General features: G+C 34.7%; 1 long non-coding RNA gene across 2 annotated transcripts; it reads left to right on the forward strand.

Annotated features, from left to right (window-relative positions):
- Window positions 1–675: 675 nt before the first annotated feature.
- LOC127264920 (uncharacterized) lies at window positions 676–3,833 on the forward strand. Of its 2 annotated transcripts, none has more exons than XR_007841859.1 (3): window positions 676–3,265; window positions 3,392–3,541; window positions 3,611–3,833. It is a non-coding gene; the product is annotated as an uncharacterized LOC127264920 (long non-coding RNA). The 2 variants fall into 2 exon arrangements; XR_007841860.1 differs by having other exon boundaries at window positions 3,648–3,833.
- Window positions 3,834–9,591: the final 5,758 nt, after the last annotated feature.

The raw sequence follows: 9,591 nt of genomic DNA on the forward strand, positions 1-9,591 counted from the left end.
TAATAATATTATTTATTTTATTTTTTCCAATTTTTGTATATATTTTTGTATATAAAATATTAATTTCAAAAAATATTATTTTTTATAAATAAAAAAGTAATTTGATGCTTATTGATTCATTTATAATAAATTTTTATTATATTATTAGAACTTCTTATAAAAAAAATATTTTTCTATCTTTTCAAATTTTAACATAAATTTAGAAAATCAAACAAAATACAATATTTATTTTTTGGTTTTTATTTTTTCGTTCAAACAAAAAATATTATTATTGAAATAAATAAAAATTAAATATAAATATTATATATATATCCACGGTAGATAAATGTTAAATTATGATAATATAATTAAAACATTAAAAATAAGATTCACCGAGTGTAGCACGGGTAACGACTCACACATATATATTTGAATGCATGAAATTAAACTAGTGGGGTGAAACGAGACATCGAAAGTCGCACTTTTAATTTTTATGCACGGCAAATGAAACTACCGCAAGAACAAGTGGAGGAGGCGATTTTTTTCATCCATGTCCTAAACCGGGCTTTTTAAAAATCTTAGTAGCTGCACGTTGAAAGAAGAACTTTATCATGTTCTCCAGACCGGTTTAAAGAAGACACGTGTCTGTTGCATTCTCTGTAGTGATACTAGGTTCCTCTTCCTCCTCCTAACCCTATTTGTTTTTTGGCCGCTTCATTAGATTTTCTTAGAGCAATCTCAATGGCTTTTTTCCAAAAAGCCTTGGAAAGTTGAGGTGTCAAGGTTTTCATTTAGTAGGGACAAAAGATGGATAAAAAATTACACAATAACTGATTTTACCCTTTCTTATTTTTTGTCCCAAAAGGTGCAGGAATTGAGATTTTACACTTTCTCATTTTCAGAAGTCTTCCACACCCATTTCATCGCAACCAAAATTTTTTGCATTCTTTTCACAATTTTGAGAATAATCTCCAACCATGTCATCTATATCTCCAATTTATCGCGGGGAACCGGCAACGAAGAGTTGCACAAGTTTCTTTCCTTGCGTTCAAATTTCGCCGTCGTAGATGCCAAGTTAGATGTTAAATAGTTAGGGCATATTTTTCTATTTTTCTTTCTTGGGAATATGCTACACTGATTTAATACTCCTATGGCGGTCCCGTATGGGTGATGAAAGGATCTCCAATGGACATATAGCTCGATTGCTTCATTGCGCTCTCATCCAGGTTTAGCGTTTCTAACCCCTTTTAATCAATTCTTCGTAGCATTTACACATTGATTGCTTAGATTATTGTTTGTTTGGGCGTTGAGGTTTCCTTAGTTTTAACCCTGCATCCTATTTGATACTCTATCATAGATTTCGGTCTATTGTTGTTGTGGAAGTTGAATTGGATTTGGATGATGTGCTAGGGTTATATCTTTCAGTAAGTTTGTGTTGACATAAATCAAGATGTCATACAAAAATTTTATCTTTGGTGAATTTCCTTAGTTTAAATTGCCTAAGTAAATTAATTTTTTGAATTTTACAGTTTAGTAAAGCTTGTACAATTTTTTGAATCAGAACTGTATACACACAAAGGGTCACTCATCTTCAAATTACTTTAGGGCAAACACGCTTAACTTTAGAGTTCTTTCAATAGAGCTCTCGAAAATGAATGTGCACATTCTTGGCATGAGTATTCTATTCAATCCATTTAATTACTATTCAACATCGGATGGCTTGCACCGGCTCATCCACGGGATTTGGCCTAGTACCAGCCCAACTCCGAGGGTATTCAAATGTTTCAAATCTGTTCACAAAAATCCTTTTAGAAATAACAGATGAGTTTGTATATAATATTAAGTTATTTTGCTAGTTTGGAAGATTTTTAAAATATGTAACTTTTATATGGCTTATACATTCTTGCCATGACTATACTTGTTTGAGGTTATTGAACTGTTTTCATTTGAAGTTTAATTGTTTATTTAGTTTTCAGAAATTTAGGCCATGACAGATAAAATTTACGGAAAGGGGGTGAATGATGTGGTGGATTTAGTAGATCTATCTCATACAAGTAAAAAATCTCCATTACTGCCAAATAATTCAGCTCCTTGGACCGACAATAGCCACATTTGACTCCACATCAACATGCATTTCCAGCCCAATTTAGTACAAATTTTAGTGGTCCTTTCTCTCTTATGCAATACTATCCCCATCGAAATGATCTCATTGTTTACACAGATATATGGAATTTTATACCGCCGGGGACCTCACCTTAACTTCCGTTTCAAAAAATCTAGACATCACATGGCAACACATCAACCTTTCATGGTAGCCATCCACCTTTTTAGTCTCAAATTCCTTCCCAACGCACCATCTCTATAAGGCATGCTCATACAAACCAACACACAAATAAGAATTAGAGTACTGAGGAAGGTGTAGAGTTGAGTACTGTATTGTATAACGTGACGACGTATGCACGGGTTGGAGTTGGCCAGAAAAAAAGATTATGGGAGCATATATCCGAGGCGTTTGGAGTAATTATGGAAGAAAACCATGGTGTAAGCATATTAAGAAATATGAGAACACTGGGAGGGTGTTGGATAGAAATTAGATCACAATGTACGAAATGGTCAGTCATTCTAGTTTAGGCACAATCACATTATCAGAGCGGATGGAGTGGATTAGATTTCATAAGTTCATTTTAAAGTATCTTTAGGTCATTGTATTACACAATACTTTATTTTGAACCCGCTAACAACTATGTTTTTACAAGAACCATATTGCCACACAACATATTATGAAAAACACAACACTAACTTCAAATGCAAGGCGTGTTGGAATATGCTCAAAGATCAACCAAAGTGGATGGAATTTGGGGGCGGAAAGAAAAGCAAGACAAGCCGAAGGTCAAATACTTATGGTAAAGAAGTTATCGATGAGGCAAAGAAGGCTGAACAAAATAACAAAGACCAATCTCCGGAGACGCCTGTTGACTGTTCTATAGCGGCAGCACGTCTAAGAATTAATTGGTCAACAAAAGCCCCAGTCAATCAGAATTACAAGACCCTACTACAATTGATCTTGAATGTCCTATTGGAATTAAAAAAGGGCAAGGAAAGTAATAAGCGAAACAATCAACGACAACTAAGGATAAAAAGACACGAAGATTCCCAAGCATCGGTTGCGCAAGCGATTACTACCAGTTTGATGAAACTTGATTCTATAAGTAACGAGAGATGCTCAAAGTACGTAGAGGAAGAAAGCAGAATAGATTTGAATATGTCTGAAAGACCTATAAGGGAGGTGAGTTCTAAAACAATTTCACATGAATTTTTTTAGCGCGTCTTTTTATGCTAATAGTTGTTTGCTTCAATCTTATATAATATCTTTTGCATTCAATAATAATTAGCATGGAATATGTGAATATAGTCAAAGAGAGTGAGAACATTGGCGAAAGATTAATGGTTGCATATGCAAAATTGGAAGAATTGGACAAGGAGAATCTGAATACCAAATATAAAATGAGATTATATACAATGAGGAATGAGCAAGTTGAAGACTACACAAGTGCTTACAATAGTAAGTATGTTTACCATTCAATGTTTTGATACTTTGAAATTGGTGTTTATTGAATTTATACATGCGTAGAATTGAAATATACTCTCCAATTGATTGAGGAAACAAGTTGTGTAGAAGCGGATGTGGCTAATGCACGTGCTACGCGTAGTTACAGTAAGAAACACCTTTTCAACGACCCAAGTGGGTCAGAATGTTCTCCCAAAAAATGAAAATGTCCTCTTGTTTCTGCATATGTGTATTTGGATTATTTTGGGGTTTCAGACTTTGAATTATATTATCATAGTTGGATTATTGTGGGGTTGCATTTGACTTATATGGTGGTGGGTGAATTTTTATTTTCTTGATGTAGAAGAATGTGGATTATCTTGTTGAATTAATTAATAGACAATATAATTGAATAATGTTTCCAATTCCATTCATAAAAAAGTAGAATAAAAATCACCTTGTTTCAAGTTAAGGTTAAGTAATTTGGTAAAATTAATTAGTTTTGTAACTTCCAGTGAATTAATGTTCATTATTGAGTAATAATTCTATAGACATGCCACCGAATAAAATTACTAGGATTTTTTTACTGAACTTAAACAAACCCGAAACGACGTGACCAACCTAGTATTATTCACTAAATAAAAATGAATAAACAAACTTGCATAAGGAAATGAAGGTGGAAAATAATATTGGAAGATAAATATATTCATGCTTATATGGTAGATACCATTACACAACGTTACCTAGCTGAGTTCTTTTGTTTTCTTTTTTTTTTTTTGTTGCAATGGTTGAAATCTAAACAAACTTGTTAGATTTATAAAGATAGACACGTAGAGAGAGGGACAATAAATATATATACTATATACTTTTACCACCAAACATCCAATTTGTGCAACGACACTAATTGGTAAGTCTATTCACATGAATGCTATAAGACAATTGCATACAAAGTCAATCAAAATTTCCTACGCAGCAGCAGAAAGGTCATTCTCATTCACTCCTCAACAACACAATTAATTAATGAGTTGTATGCAGTAAATGTGCAGACCAATAAAAAGTTGTACCTACAAGTCAATATAAAAGGTGAACATCAACAATAATAATTTTCCCAAATTCTAATTTTTTGTTGCAGCAATAAGAATAAAAATAATTTAATAGATTTTTTGATTAAGAACACAAATGATCCTAGAGAACATAAGCCGTGTTTTCCAGTTGAATGCATTACACATGGATTCTTAGACAATACATTCCGTGTTAACAAAAAATCAAACACAATACACATATGCAATCTTACACAAGACAACCGTGTATACAAAATAAAAGTTGTACTCAAATCAACAACATGCATAGAAACATAAGTATACAAACAACCAAATTAGCCATCATTAAAACATGCAACATTGAAATATCATCCATTTCTCTCCTTTCATTGTTGCACGGACATGTACATTGAAATATATTACTCGTACAAGAATGTATTGATGTATGGAAGGATCTTTTTTTCTTCGTTTCAAATTCCCGATATGATTGTTAATTTAGATTGTCATCCCAACACAACCAGTTCTTGCATAAAATACATTTGTAATATGGTCTACCGGGATTTTTTACACTCATAAAAGCTTTTAGTACACCATCATTGCCATATTGACATTTCAGACCCACCGTGTAGCCTGATATTTAAAAAAGAGGTTTAATAGTAGCAAAAGTCCTATCAGCAAGCAATAGAGAATGAAAATTTCATAGCAATCACAGTAACTATCATGACTTACTCACATTCGGAAGAAGACAACATTTCAAGTTTATTGTTCTAGGATTATTCATGCAACTCACATTGTCCAATGGGATTCAAGAGTAGTTTAAGTGATGTAATCCATAGCTATTTTCTATGGATCTAACGACTCATATCCACACAGATCATGTAAACCATAGCCAGATCCAACTAGACAACGAATATCGGTAACCAAACCACTTTGATTTAATACTAGAAGAAAACAAATAAATCAACAGGGCAAATTTTAAAAGTCCTTAAAAGAATCAGTAAATTAGAATGCAAGAATGAAGTGCATAGCCTCTTAACACAATTGATAAACAAATCATCCCCAAATTCATAAAAACCCAAAAAAGAATCACAACTTCCACAGGTTCATTAAACAATTTGAATGTATTTGACAATACAAAATAATGGTGTGCACAGAAACAGACCCACACATCAAAAACCTCATTCATTTCATCCATGAATTGATGAAAATCGTTAACAACTGAAAATTTATACCAAATAAAATAGGTTATTATGTAATATGTACTAACTTGAAATCACAAATAACATAAAATTGAGATTAATAAAATACGCAAGAAGTTACAGAAAAAAGAAAACATAAAACAATATGAACCATATCTCTATTAAAATGTTATACTGTTTGACCAATTTTCTATTATTTCCTATTTCTCATCACCATGTTCTTTATTTATAAATAACTAAAATAATAACTTCCAGTGCAAGGTAGATGATAAATGGGTAAGTTTTTGGAGAAATTACTATGTTTTCATTCTTAGTGAAAAAGTTAGTATGCATGAATGGGGATGGCCTAAAAACTTAGTTTATACATTATTGAAACTAGTTTAGTTTTTTTATCCAAACAATGTCCCAAAGCTATCAATCTCATGGTGTTTCCTATGTGCACGGTCAAATTCGAATATAAATGACGATATGGAAAAGTACAAATTAAGTTAAACAAAGAAATATAATTTATCATAGGTTGCAATTAAAATATTAAAATTACTGAAATTTTAAATTAAAGTGGTTCTTTGAGCATGCAGGGCAACCACAATTAAATCAATTCACATCAAAATTTAACGCCTATTTTCCCAAGCATTAGGATGCAACTCCAATCAATTAAATCAATATTACATTAAACACTTTCTAACCTGAAATTCATAGGGTGTTTCACTTCTTCTTGAAGTAATTTACCCCTTCTTTTTGGCCTTCCGAAAAAGATTGGCTAACATTATTCGAACAACTGTGGTTATCACCTATGAATACAAAAATCGTCATTTGGTGCAAGAACCTCTATTTTACAAAATAAATAAGAGTGAAATTAGATTGAACACTACCCCACGAACACCTTCTCCATGGATGTACAAAAGAAAATCAAACCAGCAGTGAAACCCTCCACTACAATAGAGGATTGTAAAAACAGTATAAAAAATTTCACAAATAGAATTGATGACACAGAGGGAGAGAAACATAAGGAGAGAAGATTGGGAGAAGATAGAAAAACTAAATAAAAAATTTCTTGATTTGGAGAAAGGGATGTGGAGAAGGATAAGAAATAGGAAGAAAATTCAACCGCGACGGGGCTTCTTTTACACCAAGCGGCATCCCTTCTAACACCAAAAAAAGCTTTTCACATCCGGACTATTTGCAATGTTATATTGGAAGTTGGGGAAAAAAATCTGGACATTTAAAAATACTCTCCTGAATAGTCATTGGGATTGCTTTTAGTTCCTTGTGGCTGTTTGATGTCTAGATCACTTAAACTATCATCGTCCATTGATCTTTTTATTCTTCTGGAGTCTAAACTAATGAAAAGAGAAATTATTATTAATAATATAAAAAAATAAAAAATAAAAAATACGAATGCCATTTATATTAGTTTTGACTCACCTTCCACATTGTAATACAGAAAACTTAAAACTACAAAATCTTGTTTTTGTTGGTTGGTCTATGCTTTGGCTGATTCTTCCGTGGCAACAGGCATATAAATAGTTTTTTCTTTGCCTTTTCACTGGCATCCGAAACCGCTTTTCTTTTTCCCTTCCCCTTTTTTGAATCTGGAGTCGCAGTTGGTGATTCATCATAGTCGGCTTCAAATTTCACCAATCTTAGGACTTTTGGAATCAAAATTTGGGTATACGGTTGACGTGGACGTACAAAGTCCTCCTGAATCAAAATTTGGGTATACGGTTGACGTGGACGTACATCATTGATTACTCACTTTTTGGGAATGTACTACCATTAATTACAATATGGAAAATATGTAATAATAATGTATATCTAAATATGTTCTCTATGAGAATATGTTGTCAATTTAGTTGTAGTAAGTGCTTTGCCCCACTTCCTTTTTGGCCTATTGTTGAGTTACGAAATTAGGGTTTCGACCCATGGGCTCACAAGAACAAGTTGGGCCCATAGGGTCAAAATAGGTATTCGGGGATTTGGTAGTATAATTCGGGAAGGCTAAAATACGGGTGCGGTGGGCCGATGGATTGTTTGCTTTTGGGCCAATCGGTTGCAAAATTAGGAGGTACCACTTGGATGGTTAGAGTGTCCGAAGCCTAACAAGAGGAGTGCACCATGAAGTAACTGACTCGGGTGGTGAAGGTTCAGGGAGTAATTGTCAGGCGGTTACCCCGTGATCAGGTTACCGAATCAAACCGGCCGAAACCGATGCGGGTGAATTGATATAGACAACGCGCGGGGGCGAAAAGGAGGGCATCATTTTTCTAAAAAAATCTTGAACAACTTTAGACTTTATTTTCTTAAACTCTAGTTGTTTTCCTATATGTATTTTGGTTTTTTTTTTATTAATAAATCTAATGTTTAGAGATTCATACATGATCTCAGGCACAACTCATCAAATTCAAAATCTACTTTCGAATTTTACTTTGTTTTGTCCGATTTCTCAAGATAACAAATTGACGACAACAGTGGGAGTGGAAACAAGATCGCCAATCACACATTCCATAATAACTTTATTCGACTCCGATCTGGTCGGATTATTGACAGGAGTCAAAGCCGTATGACTGGTTCTCAGCCGCAAACCTCCAGTACGTCTGCGGGAAGCATGGTAGACATACCGCCCACGATCCCGTCTACAGAACGTACAACTCAAGTACCCGCTGAATAGGTAGCATATGTTCGACAGTTGAACAACCAGCAAACAACCACTATGCAAGCAATGTTGCGTGATAAAAAAAATTTGATGCAAAATATGTTAGATCAAACTTTTTTAAGAGTCACATTCCAAACGGTCCGTACACCATCAGGAATGTCCCCCTCTCAAATTCAGGTGAATCTAGCAGAGCTATCTTATATTGAGAGCACGATTCCGAGTGTTACTAATCCATGAAGAATGGATAAAGGAAAGTCGTCTCTTACTTACCCCAATAATGTTCCATTAAGATCAAGAACCGACCATTCCCTGCCGGGTTATATGAGGGAAGAACGTATGGAAGGACAAGCCCATGATCCAATCCCTATACATGACAACCCACCATATAGGGTTGACCCCGAAGATGTCGCTTATGTTCTCAGAGTGCAATTCGGGATGATTCCTTAGATGGCGAACTGCCCAGCATAACAGAGGCCATTCCCGGAGAGAATTGTCAACGAACACCCCCTTCCGAGGAACTACCGACCTCCTGATTTTCACGTCTTCTCGGGAGAGGATGGTTTTTCTACCATTGAGCATGCGGGCAATTTTATGGTTCACCTTGGCTAAGTTAGCAGCAATCCATATTACAAACTGCAGCTATTGGGGCTTCCGCTGACAAGGACACTATTCTCGTGGTTTGCTAATTTACCACCCGGAAAAATTCAAATCTGGGAAGGGTTGGAAGCTGCTTTCCATGCCAGTTTTTTCAATCCCACTCTAATAGTATCACTGGCTGATATATTGGAAACAAAGCAGATGAATGAGGAGGATGCATCTCAATTTATAGAACGCATTCGGTTGATGAAAGGAAAGTGCACGACTATCATTGATAAGGGGGAGATGACCAATTTGGTGGTTCGTAACATGTATATCAAACTGAGGGAAGCCCTGACGACTCACGATATCTGGGATTTGGCACAGCTTGCATAGAAAGCAGGACATTTGGAATCTTTATTCAAGGAAAAAGACCAAAGTCTAAGGAGGGGAAAATTCCAACAAATGGCTAGTATGTGGGTGGACGCATTTACCCCTGAAACAGCCGATTGCGAGGTAATAGAGGAGACGGCCGCCGAAGTTGTTATAGGGAAATTGTATGTCTGTCCCAAATTAAAACCTATGCCATAGAGCCAA

The sequence above is a fragment of the Andrographis paniculata genome, unplaced genomic scaffold, assembly GCF_009805555.1.
Source record: "Andrographis paniculata isolate CXL003 unplaced genomic scaffold, ASM980555v1 Contig71END, whole genome shotgun sequence".
Classification (NCBI taxonomy): domain Eukaryota; kingdom Viridiplantae; phylum Streptophyta; class Magnoliopsida; order Lamiales; family Acanthaceae; genus Andrographis; species Andrographis paniculata.